At 36.9% G+C, this 20,568-nt stretch overlaps 1 protein-coding gene across 1 annotated transcript in view; it reads left to right on the top strand.

The window, feature by feature from the left end:
• SMARCA1 (SNF2 related chromatin remodeling ATPase 1) overlaps positions 1 to 20,259 on the top strand; it is a 1,054,017-nt gene extending 1,033,758 nt beyond the window's left edge. The window contains exon 30 of the transcript XR_011998184.1: positions 14,964 to 20,259. The gene's annotated coding sequence lies outside the window, so the exon portion shown is untranslated. The remainder of the gene's footprint in view (positions 1 to 14,963) is intronic.
• The last annotated feature ends 309 nt before the right edge of the window (positions 20,260 to 20,568 follow it).

Below are 20,568 nucleotides of genomic sequence, written 5' to 3'. Positions count from 1 at the left end.
GACACACAGAGAGGCAGAGACAGGCAGAGGGAGAAGCAGGCTCCATTCAGGGAGCCCGATGTGGGATTCAATCCTGGGACTACAGGATCACTCCCTGAGCTGAAGGCAGATGCTTAACTGCTGAGCCACCCAGGAGTCCCCAGACTCAGGATTTTTAAATGAGGGATTCAAAGAATCACAGGGTATTTTTCACTGAAGAGTTGGATATTTCAGAAAGTTAGGTTGTAATGAACAATCTAACAGTTTGGGCAGGATAGTCCCAGAAAGATAAGGAAATACTGAAGTCAGTAGAGTAGCAAAGTCATTTTTTTAGTGACTTTAGAAAGACTATAGTAACTTATTTTGCTACTTATTTTGTATTTCATATAGTTCTTTCTTTTTGTTCTTTTAGAAAAATCAAACCTTTTTTCTTGTTTTGTTTAATGTTAGCTTACCTTAGCTATGGTGAGAGGTAAAAGAGGGAAATCAGGGGCCATGTTTGAGGCAGAATGTCAGAGTCAGAGCTGAGATGCTCACCTCTTGGTCCTGAGCATGGTGTTGATTATAATTATCAAAGAGAAGAATGAGGGAATGCCCTAGGAAGGGGAAACTAGGTGTTAATTCCATTTCTGACTGATTAGCTATCTGAAGCTGCATAGATAGCCAGAGCAGTCTGTTTTAATTTAACAAAAACAAGTCAATTAAATCCCATACAGTGTGCTTTGGTTGCTAAGGACAAATCATTTTTTCATGTTAGTAAAGTCCTTAGTCCATGGTAACTTGACTAAGAACTTTTTCAGAATCCATTTCTTCTTTCCTGGTCTTGCTTCCATTCTAGAGTGTTGTTTTTCTGAGTCCCATGGTGGATCAGTGACTTCTTTGAACATCTGACCTAAATAAAGAGATTGCAGAGAGGCTTTCCTAAATATTTCTTTTTTAAATGCTCAGAATTCAGCCCTTAGAGTACAGAAGCTTGCTGTCTGTATTAGAAAGAATTTACCGTTATTGTGGAATTTTCATATTCCATCTGTCTTAGCTATCTCTATTTCTTTTTTCCTTTCTAAAAATTTTATTGAGATATAATTGACATAAATTGTGTCACTTTTAGGTTTACAAAATAATTATTTGATATATGTATTTATTACAAAATGATTACCAGAATAAGTTTAGTTAACATCCATCTACACACAGTTATATATTTTTTCCTCATAACTTTTGATATCTACTCTCTTAGCAACTTCCAAATATACAATACCTTATTGTTCACTATACTCACCATGTTGTACAATATTCCTCTGGATTTATTCTTTTGTAAATGGAAGTTTGTACCTGTTGATCACCTTCATCCATTTCATCCACACTCATCCCCCACCTCTGGGAAGCACAAATCTGTTCTCTGTATTTATGAAGTGATTGTTTTATAGATTCTATATATTCCATATATATGTGAGATAATATAGTATTTATCTTTCCCTATCTGACTTATTTCTCTTAGCATACTCCCCTCAAGGGCCATCCCTCTTGTAGCGAATGGCAGGACTTCCTTCATTTTTATGGATGAATCATATTTCATTGTGCATATTACACACACACACACACACACACACACACACACACACACACACACTTTCTTTACCCGTTCATCCATTGATGAACATTTAGGTTGTTTCTTTCCATGCATTGGCTATTATAAATAATGCTGCAGTGGACATGCTGGGTACAGGTATCTTTTTGAGATAGTAATTTTGTTTCTTTCAGATAAATAATCAGAAGCAGAATTACTATATTATGTAGTAGAACTATTTAAATTTTTTGAGGAACCACTTTACTGTTTTCTATCATGGCTATACCAATCTACATTCCCACCAACAATGCACAAGGGTGGCCTTTTCTCCATATCCTTACCAAAACTTATTTTTAATCCTTTTGGATGATAGCCATTCTAATAAGTATAATATGGTATCTTATTGTGGTTTTGATTTGGATTTCCTTGATGATGAGTGATTTTGAGAACCTTTTCATGTACCTGTTGAATAATTGTATGTCTTTAGAAAGATAGCTATTCACTTCCTATGCCCATTCTTTTTTTTTTTTTTTTTTTTGGTATGTTTCTTATTGGAATTTGATTTGCCAACATATAGCATAACTCCCAGTGCTCATCCCGTCAAATGCCTCAATCAGTGCCCATCACCCAGTCACCCCAACCCCCTGCCCACCTCCCCTTCCACTACCCCTTGTTCGTTTCCCAGAGTTAGGAAAACTCCCATTTTCTGTCACCCTTTCTGATATTTCCCACTCATTTTCTCTCCTTTCCCTTATAATCTCTTTCACTATTTTTTATATTCCCCAAATGAATGAGATCATATAATGTTTATCCATCTCCAATTGACTTACTTCACTCAACATAATACCCTCCAGTTCTATCCACATTGAGGCAAATGGTGGGTATTAATCGTTTCTAATGGCTAATATTCCATTGTATACATAGAACACAACTTCTTTATCCATTCACCTGTCAGTGAACACCGAGGCTCCTTCCACAGTTTGCTATTGTGGACATTGCTGGTATAAACATCGGGGTGCAGGTGTCCTGGGGTTTCACTGCATCTGTATCTTTGGGGTAAATCCCCAGCAGTGCAATTGCTGGGTCATAGGGCAGATATATTTTTAAGTCTTTGAGGAACATCCACACAGTTTTCCACAGTGGCTGCACCAGTTCACATTCCCACCAACAGTGCAAGAGGGTTCCCCTTTCTCCACATCCTCTCCAACATTTGTTGTTTCCTGTCTTGTTAATTTTCACCATTCTCACTGGTGTGAGGTGGTATCTCATTGTGGTTTCGATTTGTATTTCCCTGATGGCAAGGGATTCGGAGCATCTCATGTGCATGTTGGACATGTCTATGTCTTTTTTGGTGAAATTTCTGTTCATGTCTTTTGCCTATTTCATGATTGGATTGTTTCTTTGCTATTGAGTTTAATAAGATCTGTATAGATCTTGGATACTAGCTCTTTATCTGATAAGTCATTTGAAAATATCTTCTGTAGGTTGTCTTTTAGTTTTGTTGACTGTTTCTTTTGCTGTGCAAAAACTTTTGATCTTGATTGAGTCTCAATACTTCATTTTTGCTATTGTTTCCCTTGCCTTCATAGATGTATCTTACAAGAAGTTCCTGTGGCCAAGTTCAAAAAGGGTGTTGCCTGTGATCTCCTCTAGGATTTTGATGGATTCTTGTCTCATATTTAGATCTTTCATCCATTATGACTTTATCTTTGTGTATGGTGTAAGAGAATGGTCTAGTTTCATTGTTCTGCACGTGGCTGTCCAATTTTTCCAGCACCATATATTGAAGAGACTATCCTTTTTCCAGTGGATAGTCTTTCCTGCTTTGTCAAATATTAGTTGACTATAGAATTGAGGGTCCATTTCTGGGTGCTCTATTCTGTTCCATTGATCTATGTGTCTGTTTTGTGCCTGTACCATACTGTCTTGAGGATCATAGCTTTGTAGTACAACTTGATATCCAGCATTGTGATGCCCCCCAGCTCTGTTTTTCATTTTCAATATTCCTCTGGCTATTCGGGGTCTTTTCTGAATCCACACAAATCTTAAGAAGATTTGATCCAACTCTCTGAAGAAAGTCCATGGTATTTTGATAGGGATTGCATTCAATGTGCAAATTGCCCTGGGTAGCATTGACATTTTCACAATATTAATTCTTCCAATCCATGAGCATGGAATATTTTTCCATCTCTTTGTGTCTTCCTAAATTTCTTTCAAAAGCGTTCTGTAGTTTTTAGGGTATAGATCCTTTGCCTCTTTGGTTAGGTTTATTCCTAGTTAGCTTGTGGTTTTGGGTGTAATTGTAAGTGGGATTGACTCCTTATTTTCTGTTTCTTCAGTCTCATTGTTAGTGAATAGAAATGCTACTGTTTTCTGGGCATTGATTTTGTATCCTGCCACACTGCCAAATTGCTGTATGAGGTCTAGCAATCTTGGGTGGGTCTTTTGGGTTTTCCATATATACTATCATGTCATCTGCAAAGAGGGAGAGTTTGACTTCTATGCCAATTTGAAATGCCTTTTATTTCTTTTTGTTGTCTGATTGCTGAGGCTAGGACTTCTAGTACTATGTTGAATAGCAGTGGCGAGAGTGGACATCCCTGTCTTGTTCCTGATCTTAGGGGAAAGGCTCCCAGTGCTTCCCCATTGAGAATGATATTTGCAGTGTATTTTTCATAGATGGCTTTTAAGATGTTGAGGAACGTTCCTTCTATCCCTGCACTGTGAAGAGTTTTGATCAGGGATCCCTGGGTGGCGTAGTGGTTTAGCGCCTTCCTTTGGCCCAGGGCGCGATCCTGGAGACCCGGGATCGAATCCCACATTGGGCTTCTGGTGCATGGAGCCTGCTTCTTCCTCTGCCTATGTCTCTGCTTCTCTCTCTCTCTGTGACTATCATAAATAAATACAAATTTAAAAAAAGTTTTGATCAGGAATGTATGCTGTATTTTGTCAAATGCTTTCTCTGCATCTATTGAGAGGATCATAGGGTTCTTGTTTTTTCTCTTGTGGATATGATCAATCATGTTGACTGTTTTATGAGTGTTGAACCAGCCTTGCATCCTTGGGATAAATCCCACTTGGACATAGTGAATTATCTTCTTAATGTACTGTTGGATCCTATTGGCTAGAATCTTCTGGAGAATTTTTGCATCTGTGTTCATAAAGGATATTGGTGTATAAGTCTCCTTTTTGGTGGGGTCTTTGTCTGGTTTTGGAATTAAGGTGATGCTGGCCTCATAACACGTTTAGAAGTATTCCATCCCTTTCTATCTTTTGGAACAGCTTTAGTAGAATAGGTATTATTTCTTTTAAATGTTTGATTGAATTCCCCAGGGAAGCCATCTGGCCCTGGACTTTTGTGTCTTTGGAGGTTTTTGGTGACTGCTTCAATTTCCTCCCTGATTATTGGCCTGTTCAGGTTTTCTATTTCTTCCTGTTCCAGTTTTGGTAGTTTGTGGCTTTCCAGGAATGCGTCCAATTCTTCTAGATTGCCTAATTTATTGGCATATAGCTGTTCATAATATGTTTTTAAAATCGTTTGTATTTCCTTGGTGTTGGTAGTGATCTCTCCTTTCTCATTCACGATTTTATTAATTTGAGTCTTCTCTCTCTTCTTTTTAATAAGGCTGGGTAATGGTTTATCTATCTTATTAATTCTTTCAAAGAACCAATCCCTGGTTTTGTTGATTTGTTCTACAGTTCTTCTGGTCTCTATTTCATTGAGTTCTGCTCGAATCTTTATTAACTCTCTTCTGCTTGGTGTAGGTTTTTTTTTTTTTTTTTTTGCTGTTCTTTCTCCAGTTCCTTTAGGTGCGAGGTTAGCTTGTATATTTGATTTTTTCCCCAATTTTTGGAGGGATGCTTGTATTCCAATGTATTTCCCTCTTAGGGCTGCTTTTGCTGTATCCCAAAGATTTTGAATGGTTGTATCTTCATTTTCATTAGTTTCCATGAATCTTTTTAATTCTTCCCTAATTTCCTGGTTGACCCTTTTGTCTTTTAGCAGGATGGTCTTTAAGGTTCACGTGTTTGAATTTCTTCCAAATTTCTTCTTGTGATTGAGTTCTACTTTCAAAGCATTATGGTCTGAAAATATGCAGGGGACAATCCCAATCTTTGGTATTGGTTAAGTCCTGATTTGTGACCCAGGATGTGTTCTATTTTGGAGAAAGTTCCATATGCACTTGAGGAGAATGTGCATTCAGTTGTGTTTGGATATAAAGTTCTGTAAATATCTGTGAAATCCATCTGGTCCAGTGTATCATTTAAAGCTCTTGTTTCTTTGGAGATGTTGTGCTTAGAAGATATGTCGATTGTAGAAAGCACTACATTCAAGTCACCAAATATAAGTGTATTATTATCTAAGTATGTCTTAACTTTGGTTATTAATTGATTGATATACTTGGCAGCTCCCACATTCGGGGCATAAATATTCAAGATTGTTAGGTCCTCTTGTTGGCTAGATCCTTTAAGGATGATATAGTGTCCCTCTTCATCTCTTATTACAGTCTTTGGGATAAACATTAATTTATCTGATATGAGGATGGCTACCCCTGCTTTCTTTTGAGGACCATTTGAATGGTAAATGGTTCTTACATTTTCAGGCTGTATTTGTCCTTAGGTCTAAAATGAGTCTCTTGTAGACAGCAAATAGATGGGTCATGCTTTTTTATCCCGTCTGAAACCCTGCATCTTTTGATGGGATCATATAGCCCATTCATGTCCATAGTTACTCTGGACATGAATTTTGAGTCATCGTAATACCTATTCAGTCCCTGTTTTTGTGGATTATTTCTTTGGGCTTCCTCTTTCTATTACAGAATCCCCCTTAATATTTCTTGCAGAGCTGGTTTGGTAGTGACATATTCTTTCAGTTTCTGCCTATCTTGGAAGCTCTTTTTCTTTCTTCTATTCTGAATGAGAACCTTGCTGGATAAAGTATTCTTGGCTGCATGTTCTTCTCATTTAGGACCCTGAATATATCCTGCCAGCTTTTTCTGGCCTGCCACGTCTCTGTGGAGAGGTCTGCTGTTAATCTGATATTTGTCCCCATAAATGTTAGGGATCTCTTGTCTCTTGCTGCTTTAAGGATTTTCTCTTTATCTTTGGAATTTGCAAGTCAGTATGAACTGTTGAGGTGCTGAACGTTTTTTATTGATTTTGTGGGAGGGGAACCTCTCTATCTCCTAGTTCTGAATGCCTGTTTCCCTCCCCAAATTAGGGAAGTTGTCAGCTATGATTTGTTCAAGTATGCTTTCTGGCCCTCTGTCCATCTCTGTCCCTCTGGAACCCAAATTTTATATAGATCCTTCCTTTTCAGGCTATCATTTATTTCCGTTAGTCTTTCCTCATGGTCTTTTAATTGTTTTACTCTTTTTTCCTCAGCTTCCTTCCTTGCCATCAACTTGTCTTCTATGTCATTCATTCTTTCTTCTACCTCATTAACCCCCATTGTTAAGATCTCCAGTTTGGATTGCATCTCAGTTAATTGATTTTTAATTTCGTCCTGTTAGATTTAAATTCTGCTGTCATGAAGTCTCTTGATTCCTTTATGCTTTTTTCCAGAACCACCAGTAGCTTTATCATTGTGGTTCTGAATTGGCTTTCTGACACTGAAATGTAATCCAAATTCTGTAACTGTGGGAAAGAGTACTGTTTCTGATTCTTTTGTGGTGAGTTCTTTCTAGTCATTTTTCTCAGTGCAGAGTGGCTGTATGAGCAAGCTGCATCAAGAATATCCATCATGACCTAAGTAAATTTCACCTTAGATGATTCTGCTGAGGTGAGAGACCAGATATTGAAAACAATGATCAGAATAAAAGAAAAAAAAGGACCACTAAAGTGAAAAACAATTTTTAAAACAAAGTAGTAAAAAATAAAAGGCCAGGAGTCCTAAAGAAGAGAGAAAAAAATAAAAAAAAGAAAAAAGAAAAAAAGAGGTGGGGGACTGAGAGATAGTGGTGTTGCTGGAGTTGTAGTGCAGGGAGAATATAATCTACCTGAGTGATTCTAGAAGGTTATCCTTTTGTTGCTCAGTATATTAATTTCTGTATGTTAGGACATGCTCAGTCCCAAATTCAAATAAACCAGAAATACTTGTAGAGGGCCACAACATTGACCACCAAAACATAAATGAGATAAAAGAGGGGGCAAAATGGGAAAGAGGAATCTCACATATTGAGCCAGCATGATATAGTACTTGGGGCTGGGTGCATGTTGGTCATGTTTTAGAAGGTATTAACTTCTGCCATTGTAGAAGAAAATGTGGCAGAGAAAACAGAAAACACAAAACAAAACAAAACACATCTTGTATATCTCCCCAAAATAAGTTGAGTATGTTGAAGGGAATCTATAAGTGGAAAATATATCTAGGACCTGTAATTGTAGAAATATGAAAGTCAAAAAGGAAGAATCTTAAAAATGAAGAGGTATTAAAATACTGTAGTTAAGGTGGGAAAAGAAAAAAATGGAAATTTACAGTCTGATATAAAAACGAGTTATACTGGAAAAAGGAAGAAAAAAATAGGAGGGTTACCCTCTGGTTCTATATACTGTAAATCCCTTGACTTCCCCTGGAGCTTTCTAGAGCTGCTTGGCCAAGAACTTGCTCTTGCCCTGTCCTTTCAGCTGGTCTTCTGGGTGATGGGCTTCTGTGCTGATTCTCAGGTGTCTGTACTTGGGGGAGCTACCCTGCCCCCCTACCAGGTACCGGGCTCAGTGGGAGCTGTTTACCCCATTAGGCCTGTGTTTTCTGGCGGCCCCATCTCTCCCAGGCACAAGGTGACACCAGGAGGAACACCAACACTGGCGACAGCCAGCTCTCTAGCTCTGGAGTCAGCTCTCCACAATAACTACCGCAGTCTCCCAGTCCTCACTGGCCTGCATGCTTCTTGGCCAGCGTGGGTGCACTGATCTGCACAGTTTGTGGATGCCTGGTAGCAGAAGAGTCCTCACTGTCCTGTGTTCTCCTGCCTCCACTTGTCCTGGGGGGAGTGCAGGATTGCCGGCTTTGTCTGCCCAGGGCCCTGGCATCTGGGGCCTGCCCTGCTAGAATCGCGTTCCCGGTGCCTTGGCTCCTGAAAGCAGCAGGGCGCAGCCCCCTCTGCCCAGCCTCCTCAGCCTTCGGAGGCCCCGTAGGCTGCTCCCTCCAGCCCTTTACCGAGATTGGCCAGCGTGTCTGGTGCGCTTCCCCCCCCCCCCCCCCGCCCCGGGCGCATTTCCTCTATTAGTGACTCCTGAAGACTGGAGGCTCCACTGCCCCTCCTGTGATTCTGCTCAATTTCCCTGCTAAGTGCCTTTCCATCCGGGAAGAATCAAGTGCAGATTTTTTAAAGTTCCTGTTTCTCTGGGTCTGGGTTTTCCTGTCCTGGAGGCTTCCCCCCCGCTGGCCTTAGCCCAGCTCCTCGCGGGACCCCTCCTTCACTTGATTCTTTTTTTTTTTTTTTTTTCTGCCTTCCTACCTTGTTAGAAGCAAAAACCCTTCTCTTTGTAGCGTTCCAGCTGTTCTCTCTTTACATCTCAGGTCAAATTCGTAGGTTTTCAGGATGATTTGACAGTAATCCAGGTAAATTGGTAGGGACAGGTGAGGTTAGGGCCCCTACTCCTCCGCCATCTTGCCCTCCCCCGGTGTTATATAGCTTCTCAACTGATCAATACTTGTGAACATCTAGAGCTTTAATAATTAATAATAATAATAATAATGACCTCCTCAGTCCTCCTTATGTGCTAAACACTCCAAAGTTCATTTGCTTGTGTCTTCACAGCAGTCCTTTGGAGTAGAACTATTATCATATCATACCATTTTCCAAGATCTGTGCTAGTAATTGATGAAGGTGAGAATTTCAACTCAGGTCTCCAAGGCTTTAGAACATGATGTTTTCACAACAGTAATACTATCACTAGAATATTAGTGTTAATATTGCCATATAATTATGAAACACTGAATGACACTAAAGTGTCTTTTGAATAATCAAAGCATCCTTGCTTTGATGATTCAACTTAGCAGTGTATACCCTATGTATAAATTATTCCCTAGAAGACAACATAGAAAGGGGACACTCAGGAAGTAACCACAGAGGAGAACAAGGGAAAGGAGTATGGGGAGTTGGAGGGGTGAACCCCTGGCTTGCTCACATGGTTACTTGAGGTGCCCATGCTTTGCACCAACATAATTTTCATTTTGGGTTCATATTTTCTTAGCTAACTCACATTGCTTTAATTGACTGTACCTAGAAAATGAAGGCAGATCCTCTTCATTGTATGAAGATGAACCCAAGATTCTATGTAAGTAATATGCCGGTTCAGTACTAGCTTTCATTTCTTCTCTCTGGAAAAGTGTAAGCAGGTAATTATAAGAAGAAGATTTTGTAACAAATAAGTAAAATATACTTTAATGTTTCCTTAGTTATCTGTGTAGCCAGCATTTCTGATCAGGCACACTGGTTTGGCTCCTAAAATCTCACATGGCTTCCTAGTAAATAGATCCTAATAAATCGACCTGAGTTTCTGTTAAAAAATAAATAAATAAATAAATAAATCCCTAGAAATACAAATATGAATATAAATAATAACTTATTATTTTTTATTTTTATATTACAATGTGATAAGGGCTCTACTATCGGTTTGAACAAAGAAATTTCAGAGTACAGACTGGTAGTAGTACTGCAATTGGACCTGATAATGCCAGGAATAATTCTAAGCAAAGAACATGGAGAAGGGACTTCCATACAGGGAAATATGAACAAAATAAAAAAGATGTATCCAAATAGATGGCATGTCTCAGGAAAAAGACAAGTAATTTGTTGTGGTTGGAGCAGAATATGTATTGAAAGTTGGAAGAGTGAGAAAAGGAGAATAAATTGTGAAGGGGCTTGAATGTTCTATTAGAAAGTTGGAAGAGTGAGAAAAGGAGAATAAATTGTGAAGGGGCTTGAATGTTCTATTAGCAAAGGGGGTATGTGTGTATGTATGTGTGTGTGTTTTCGGAGGTGGTTATGGCTACAACCAACAGGAAAGATTTTGAGTGATAATATTAGGCATGCAAAATAATCATTGATTTACTGTTTACTCTATGATCTTGCTGAAATTGTTTAATGTTATTAAGCCTCAGCTTTTTAAAAATAGAGAATACGTTCTACCTCACTGTATTGTTAAAAACATTAAATGAGATTATATAAACAAAACTCAAACACAGATGCATAGAAATGACAAATGTGCTCTTCAACTGTTCTGATTATTTACTTGATTTGAATATGCCAATATTCAATCATATTAAATGAGTAGCAATTTACTATATTTGCAAAAGCAAATGTATGAACCAAATTCTCCTAATTTGAATAATACCTAATTTATTTTACTACTCGTATGAGCCCTGCATGTACACTAATGTGACAGAGTTTAAAGAGGAATAAGTCATCTTAAAATAATAGCTCAGGTACCAAGTTATAACCCTGATGGATCATTAATAAAAACATCATTTTATGTATATAGATATGTTTATCATTCATTTATCTGTACATTCATTCACTCATTCATCCAATGAACGTGTAACAAATACTTATTATATGCCAGGTACCATGCTAAGTGACAGTGATTCAGAGAGGTCTTGGAAATGCTTCGTCTTCTCACAGAGTTCCTTTACATTCTAATTGCATGTAGCCCATGATTTATTTCAGCAACTTATACAGTATTCTTATGCACATTATTTTACTTCTCAGGAAATGTATGTACTCAACAATGTATACCTACCACCTATATGTTTTAAGATTTTTTAAAGCCCATACTGAATGTCTAAGCAGTCTTTGAGCCCATTACAAGCATTTAGTACTTACTGTTCAAATTTATTCTTTACTCTGATCCCTGAACCTCTCAATAATCTCTTTCGAGAGTGAGAGTGCCTTTACCTCTTTGTCCGCTGGAGGGAGGTCACTCTAAGTGCATTTTAATATGTGCTGAAAAAAAGGCAGCACAGCTGAAGCCTGATTGAAAATCTGATCTTCTTTCTAATGTCACAAGGACATCCTAAGACAATGACTGAAGAGCTATGCACTAGTACCCAGCTGGATTCCTGATACTTACATTGACAGATGCATTATCAACAGAGACATTGATTTAGAATGAATTAAGTAACCAATTTCCATTTTCAAGTCTCCAATTCCATTTTAGCACCAGTAGATATTAACTGGTATTCTTGTAGGTGAAACTTGATTGTGTTAAGGAGGGTGCCTGGACAATTGGAGGGAGCCAGGATAGGAAATTAGAGTCTAAGTTTTATTCCCATCTCTAGCCTGCTGAGTCACCTTGAGAAACTCACATCAAGACGAGTCTTAGTTTCTAAAAATCAAATAAATGTTGCTTTCTATAATCCTGAAAGAATTTTTTTATTACTAACTAGCTATGTATAACTCTCTCAAGGTAAGTATATGCAAGGAATTGCTGTAGATGCAAGATTTTGTAAATTATTGAAATGAAACATTGGGTTGGCCTTGAAATATACTACTTTTCATTTGTATAGCTAGCAAACTAAAGAGCAAAGTGAAACACTTAAATGCTCTCATTTCCAGCATGATTCCAGCAGAGCAGATTGATTGAGCATGGCAGAGGAGGAAGAGAGAAGAAATCTAATGTACAAAGTCGTTGTAAGGCATACAAAATATTAATATTGTATAATAACTCTTCTGGGTATAATTGTACTATTTTAAATATTTTAAAGACATATTGATGCTATCTGTCATCAAAAAATAAGACAATAATGATGTAACCAGAATTATGTTGAGTCAATTGTGAATACACGGTTTAACCCTAGAGTATGCTCTTCTTAATTTGTCTTTCTCATATATATATACATACTTAAACTAATAGCATAATTACATAGCATTTTGTAATTCTTGTGTAAATCAATTCATTTAGCTAATTCTCTCTTTATTTCATAAAGAAATTGAAATTCGGGGAGATTATTTGCTAATATTTCCTAGCTAGAACTAAAACTCTTGCATTCTGCATCCATTGCTAGTGATCTTCCTGCTACAGAATGTTGTGTATACTAAATTGTGGTACAGCTAAAGAAAGCTATGAAACCCGAGACATTCAAGAGATTAATTTGGGCCAACGACCTCAAGGAAAGAAGATTTCATTACTAAAGTGGGATACTTGAAGTATGGCATCTATTTATATTAGAGAACACTCAAAACACATGGCACTTTACCTTATTTTTAACTTCATGATGATACCCATAGTTTCTAAAAATAAATGGTTCCTGATATTTTATTAGTGCTGTGTTTTATAGATTCTATTTGGAGGGCATTCCATAAAAAACAAGGACAAATAACTTTGGGAAATGTTGCATATGATATCCTTTTCTTGCAGATTCATAGTGCATATTAGTAGATAAAATGTTCTGAGAAATTCAGTAAAATAATTTTGTTCAAGTTTGTTAAACTTGGCTTTTCTTTATTTTTTTAAATATAGCACCTTTTATTTTTATTTTTTTTTTAATTTTATTTATTTATTTATTTATGATAGTCACAGAGAGAGAGAGAGGCAGAGACACAGGCAGAGGGAGAAGCAGGCTCCATGCACCGGGAGCCCGACGTGGGACTCGATCCCCGGTCTCCAGGATCGTGCCCTGGGCCAAAGGCAGGCGCCAAACCGCTGCGCCACCCAGGGATCCCCGATATAGCACCTTTTAAAACTCTCTGGGAACCCTAAATAGTTCCATTTCTCTTATTAACCACATTATTTTTTTCTTCCATAATTATCCTTTACATGGAAACTAAAATAATCCAAGATAAATTGATGGTGAATATGGCTGTACTCATAGTATCATTAGTGGAAACTTAGAGAGACCAAGGTCTGTTTTTCCTATGCTTACTAAAGATCCTCATACATCACAGTTGCTCAATATAGCCCAATGGTGTTTCCATACAATTGACACATAAATCTGTTCTAAACATTTTTATCTATGAAAAGGATAAAATGTTTCAACACATTTTAGAAAATTAAGTATTCAGAGATATTAGACATTTATCTTTCTAAATGCTGAGAGCTAAAATGGTTGGTCTTTTTATATTTCCTGTAATTTCATTAACAGAGGTCATTTTTATGGCATCTGCCCATTGTTCTTTTCAACTCTTTAGCTTAATCAAATACTGGTTGTGAGGTAGTGACTTCTTTGTTGCTTTCTGTATATAACTCTTTTTTCAGCCTATTGGGTTGGATTGAATGTTACTAATACTGATTACCTATCAGAATAAAGCCATATACTCCTGTGGTTTGTGACAGGGTCTCTCTCAAAATACAAAGTCATCTTTGATGTCCAACCTCTTGGGAAAGAGGCATCTATTTCATACCAGAAACAGGAGCTGAGAAAGAAAATTCTGTGTCATAGACTAGGAATCTCTCCTTTCAGTTAGTTGATCAGAATGTCCAAGAGTATTCCTAGATGGTACATTGAAAGATTTTGCCTTTTACATGGAGGGTTCCAGAAGATATGAAATAATAAATCTAGGCAACAAGCTTTGGGCAGTGTACTAGATTTTTGTGGCCAAAGTACTAATATTGCAAGGCAATGAAGAGAATTGGGTCTAAGGTCCTCAAACCCCAGACAGGCCAGCCATGATAGGATTCAAGAGTTGAATGTTTAACTCTCCAGTTTCATTCCTTATCTTTCACTGTTTCACCAGCCTTCTAGGAAACAAATTTATTAAACATATTTCAGATTCTTGAATGGATTACCTTCCCTCCCCTTTGGTACTTTTTGTGTTCTATTCTCTCTACCTGGAATATTTTCCCTAGAATGTACTCACATTCATCCCATTGATGAATTCCTACACATGCTTCAATTCTTCCCTTCAGATGTTCTTGATCTCTACCTTCTGTTATTTAGGTTATAATTCGGATATCCCTTCTGTCCATTCTCACAGCACTCTGCATTTTTGCCATTACTCTACCTATACTACTGTATGGTAAATGTCCATTGAGTTTTTGTCTCTCACTGAATGCTGAGCTCCCTTTGGATAAGGACTATGTTTTCTTGTTTACTATTTTAACAGTGCTTAGCAGATAATATATTCTTAATAAATATTTGCTGAATGAATAAATCTGACATTTTATTACTTCCCTGTATGTTTTACTATATTTTTAAGCTGTGATTCTTTTATTTATTTATTTATTTATTTATTTTAATAAATTTATTTTTTATTGGTGTTCAATTTACAAACATACAGAATAACACCCAGTGCTCATGGAACTGGAGGGTATTATGCTGAGTGAAGTAAGTCAATCGGAGAAGGACCAACATTATATGTTCTCATTCATTTGGGGAATATAAATAATAGTGAAAGGGAATATAAGGGAAGGGAGAAGAAATGTGTGGGAAATATAAGAAAGGGAGACAGAACTTAAGCTGTGATTCTTATTCTAGATTGCCAGAAGAATGGAGAAGAGGGAAGAAGAGATTGACTCTCTGAATTATAGCATCTGTGAAGATGATAGTCTGACAAAGGGAAAAGGTAAGTAGATACTATTGTATCACAAACTGAAAGACCAGGAACAGTTCTAATTTGTGGTTGCTGATATCTGTACAAATTTGATCTTCTCTTTGTGATTCTCTTTTATTCTAAATTATGGCAATTATTCAACTTTAATTCTAGAAAAAAAAACAAATAAAAAATAAAAACAACCTATTTGTTGATCATTGAAGAGATAAAAAGAGAGTATTTGAAAATGGACAGCTGTTTAGCACAGTGTGAATAGAAATACTAGAATGTGATCTGTTTACATTACAGTAAAATTACAATATTTTGTACAAATTTTGCAAAAGTACAAAAATTACAGTATTTTCAAATGCATCCAGTTAAAAGTTTTACCTTCCCCTTCATATTAAGGTGTTATTTATTTAAAATGTTGGATAAGTTGTTTTCAGAGAAACCCCATTGTAACTTTTTTTTCCTGTCAGCTGCCCATATCTGTCTCTGTTTGAAATTCTAACCTTAACCTTTGAACAGAAATGATGAAAAGAAGGGATTAACCAAGCTAAGCAGGTGACAAAGTACTGTGGTTGGAGCACAGAGGTTCAAGATCACCTGGCTCAGGGGTCCCAAGCAGACCAGGTTTGGCCACTTGTTGCTGACAAAATCCAAAGGCAGAGAGACGATTGGTGGTGAAAACAAGAAAGGAATTTATTTCAGTGAGTCCAACACCAGGAAGCCATGGACTAATGTTTTAAGGACTCTCCAAAATGCTAAAAATCTTCTAGGTTTATATAAGAAAAATGTGGAACAAAGATTGCTGGGTCCATACAGGTGCACAGGAAAGGTCAGGTCAATCACTGTCTTGGGGTCAGTCATTTGGGGTCTTGCTGGCTCAGGGCAGTCCCTATTGCTTGAGGGGTACTTTTATTTCCCAACAAAGAATGCCTTGCCCACAGGGTCTTTTGCCTAAATTGGGAGATAAGCTAAGAATAACTTAATCAGTTAGAAACTATAGTCTGAGTTAAAAATGGAGGTATTTGAAGTCCTCTTTCAGTACCAAGAAGGAGTGGGGGCAAAAGAAATGGTTCTTTATGTCATTATCCAACTGAAGTAAGGAGGTAGACTCTGCTCTTTTTTTATGCACAATACTCAGCTTTTCTAGATTCCCTAGTTTGGCCAAAACAATGCCTAATTCCAGTATTTTTTCAGTATGAAATTATGTCTATTGTTTGTAATGTTTCTGCCAAAATCTTCCTACCTATTGCTGATGAAAAAAATGGTACATTTCTCTGACAAATTACATTCAATAATCTAATAGTTTTGTTAATAAAATAATAAAAGAAAATAACTTCAGAAAGTTAACAGGTAGCATGTTTTTAGGAATGATCAGACTATGCTGACATCTTTTCCCTTTGAACTTTAAATTTTAGTCTCAAATGGGATAAAATAGCTCAGGATGCCTGGGTGGCTCAACGGTTGAGAACCTCCCTTTGACCCAGGGTGTAATCCCAGAGTCCTGTGATCGAGTCCTACATTGGGCTCCCTGCGTGGAGCCTGCTTCTCTCTCTGCCTCTCTCTCCGTGTCTCTCATGAATAAATAAGTAAAATCTTTTTTATAAAAGGATAAAATAGCTCAAGGTTAAATTGTTTGTTGAATGAATTCAGGAACATTTAATTAATCATCAATAATTCAGACATTAAGCAAGAGCTATGAAGTTCCTATACTATGCCTAGTCACTATGCTAGATGTTACAGAAGTTATAACAAAATAGAACTATATTTCCAGACCTAAAAATGTGTATAATCTTGTTGGGAAAAAAGCAAGACTCATAATTAAATTCTGAGATAATTTTACAAACTGTGAGTACTAGTAATGCATTACAAAATGGTTTTTATATAAGTTCAAGAAAAGTAGAGATCACTGTGGGCTGGAGTAGATCAGAGAAAGAGTCTCCAGGGGATGGAGTGTCCTTTCTGGGTCTTGAAAGACTGTAGTATGCTTTCACTTATTAGAGGTTGAATGGAAACTTTTCATTTGATTAAGAAATGCCTGTTTAGTTAATTTTTAATTACTAGAAGGAAAGGAGATGAGCAGAGAAGAGGGGAAGGCCAGTAATATTTTCTGAGATAGAAACCAGCTTGATAAAGGGGCTGGCCTATCATTTTTGTAGATAAGACTTGATAGTACTAGATAGTAAAGCTATGCCTGGTGTAGGTATTGAGGTGGATCACCGTCCGTTCCTTTAGTTTTTGAGAACCTATACTCAAAGCATAAACATTTCTGCCAAGTTCCTTCACAAATTGCTTTCTGAACTCAAATCTGGAAGGAAAACACAAGTACATCTGCTGGAGGCACATCTGCCCAGCATAGTACAAAAGGTCTTTGCTTCTTCACCTTCCCCACTGGCTTAGACTAATGGCCATCCTCAGGCTTTTCTTAGTAGTGACCCTGTTACGGAATACCATTTCACACTCCCGCCAGCCTTAGAGCAGATCTCAAGGTCTGTATTGGAAATAGAAAATAGTTCACTTTCACTAAAATGCTGAGGTTCTACATCAAAATATTATTTTGTTTACTTTGCCTTTTTTGGGAAGGCAGAGGAAGGGAATTCCACTATGCCTGTCATGGTGATTGACAGAAATGAAGCATGAAAGAGAGCAACTGTGTTTATGAGCCTTGGAGGTGAAAACTAGACAAGACCTGGATCATATATTTTTAACAACTCAATAAATTTCTTTCACCCATTCCCCAAATCTTCACATTCTAGCCAGAAAAGAATGACATCAAGTTTCAGCTAGAAATGAATTTTTGTTTGTGAAGGTTGGAAAGTTATAAGACTATAAAACATATTTTTTTTTAATGAAATTGCAGTATCCTCCAGGGTCTCACTCAAACCTAGTCTTTGGGGCCATGCTATTCATATAGGAAAGAAAACCTTATAGCAAGTTCTTTGTGCTACTTCAGCAACAAAATTTTCTGGACAGGTCTGAAACAGCTGCTTTTTGTGCCAAGTTTTGTATTATTCTCTCACTGTACTAGAGGAAAGTCTGACTTTACTGTTCTAAACCCTCAACATTCAGAGTGGAACTCAAGAGAGAATTGGTTATGATAAACACATTTTGTGGAGGAGGTTTGAGAAGCTTAGAGCCAATTTATGGGCAAATTGAGCCTATGTCTGATAGCCTATGTCTCATTTCTGGGAAATTCTGAGGAAAGATAATACTTGTCTTAGAAAGTTAAAATCCATTTTTTCCTTTTAATTATATATTCCTCCACCTTAGAGATATTCTGCTACCCCTTATTGAGGCAATCTAGTCAAAAGAACACAAACTTTGCAGCAAAACAGATTGGAAACATGGCTGTGCAAATTAGTAGCTGAGAGTGAAGTCTTGGAAAATCAATGAGTAAGTTTGACTCTATTTTCCTCTGTAAATAGAAAATAATAGTACTCATCCTGCAGGATTCTTCAGAACAAATGCCATATAGATATTCTAATGGGATATAATTCTATATCAACATAACAAATACTAAAGTTCTACTATAAACATTTCCTGTGGTGATGTTTCCATTTATCCTCAAATGTGAACAATGGACTTTAAAATCTAAAAAAAGTGTTGCCAATATTTTCTTCTGTGTTTTCTCCTGTTTCTTACTTTTCACTAAGTTCAGTTTATTCTGGAAGCTGCTCCTAAGCATTTGCTGAATGAATTTTATTGAAAAGAAATGTTACAAGGGACTCTTTTCCCCAAGGAAGTTACTAATTATCAGTCATCAAGTTAACAGTTCTCAAAAGGAGGGTGGATCTCCACTATTATAGTGCAGAACTGCACTGTATACTAGATTGTAGGAACAAACATCTACATGATGCAATTTGAGAACACACAGCAGAAAGGGCTGTCCTAACCCTAATGATCTTCACCATAATAACCCTTACTACCTGCCCCTTTCTCCTACCACACACTTTTTGTGTTCTGAAGAACACAGGAGAGTAGAAACTTTCCGAACTTCCCAAAGTGGTGAACAATATCTTTATACTTGTCATGAACATAATATTACGTGATACTAATTTTGTACATTGTGACACATATGCCATAGTATTCTTTGTTTCATAACACTGTAGAAATTGCAAAATGTCCATGATTTTGGAAAAAATAAAAAAGGAATAACTGTGGGCAATTTTGGATATTTCAGCTGACAATACAACATTTAAAATATCTACCCAGCAGATGTTCCTCACTCAACTTCGGCTCTCATATATTTACTTTTATTAGTTTTTCCATATATTTATTCAGCATATTTTACTTGACACTTTTTGTGTATGAGATACTCTTAATTTTGGGGAACAGAACAAAGAACAAGGCAAATTAAAACTCTATTCTTATGGACCTTACCTTGTAGTGGGAGGATCAGACAGTAAAAACTAAACAAATAATCAGAGAAAGACAATTACTATATTATTTCACTCATATGTGGAATTTAAAAACAAAACAGATGAACATATTGGAAGGAAAGAGAGTGAGAGCAAGAGTGAGAGTGAGAGTGAGAGTGAGAGAGAGAAGCAAACCATAAGAGATTCTTCAATAGAGAAAAAACTGAGGCTTGATGGAAGGAGGTGATAGGAAATGGGCTAAATGGGTGATGGATCTTAAGGAGGGCACCTGTTATGATGAGCACTGGGTGTTATATGTAAGTGATGAATCACTAAATTCTACCCCTGAAACCAATATTATACTATATGTTAATTAACTAGAATTCAGATAAAAATTTGAAAAAAATAAGACAATTACGCTTATGAAAAAAGCTGTGATGAAAATAAACAAGGATAAAGAAAATGTGGTATATATACACAATGGAATATTACTCAGCCATCAAAGAGAATGAATTATTGCCTTTTGCAAGAATGTAGATGGAGCTAGAGTGTATTATGTTTAGTGAAATCATTCAATCAGAGAAAGACAAATACCATATGATTTTTCTCATATGTGGAATTTAAGAAACAGAACAGGTGAACATAGGGGAAGGGGAAAAAAGAAAGAGGGAAGCAAACCATAAGAGACTCTTAACTCTAGAGAACAAACAAGGTTTACAGAGGGGATGTAAGCAGGGGATGGGCTAAATGGGTGATGGGTGTTAAGGAGGGCATTTATGATGAACACTGGGTATTATATATAAGTGATAAATCACTAAATTCTATTCCTGAAGCCAATATTACACTATATGTTAACTAACTAGAATTTAAATAAAAATTTGGAGATAAAAGAAAAAATAAACAGACTGATGAGATAGACTGATTGGAAGGCCCTAGTTTATATTGAGTGGTCAAAAGCTCTCTGGCAAAGTGGTATTTAAACAGAGGTATGAATGGTGAGAATAAGCCAGCCATTCTGAGAAATGAGACTAGAGTTGGAAGAAACAGGGAGACTATTTGATATGCGAAAGAAATAGGCATGCCAAAGAAATCAAAGAAATTGGTGTGGCTTGATTGTACTACACAAGGAAGTAAGGGGGGGGGAGATTAAACTGTGTAGGCTAAGATGAATAGTCTGAATTTTATT

Source organism: Vulpes vulpes, chromosome X, assembly GCF_048418805.1.
Source record: "Vulpes vulpes isolate BD-2025 chromosome X, VulVul3, whole genome shotgun sequence".
In the NCBI taxonomy this organism is placed as follows: Eukaryota; Metazoa; Chordata; class Mammalia; order Carnivora; family Canidae; genus Vulpes; species Vulpes vulpes.
Note: the sequence above shows the minus strand (reverse complement) of the source record. Positions and strands in the feature narration are given on the sequence as shown.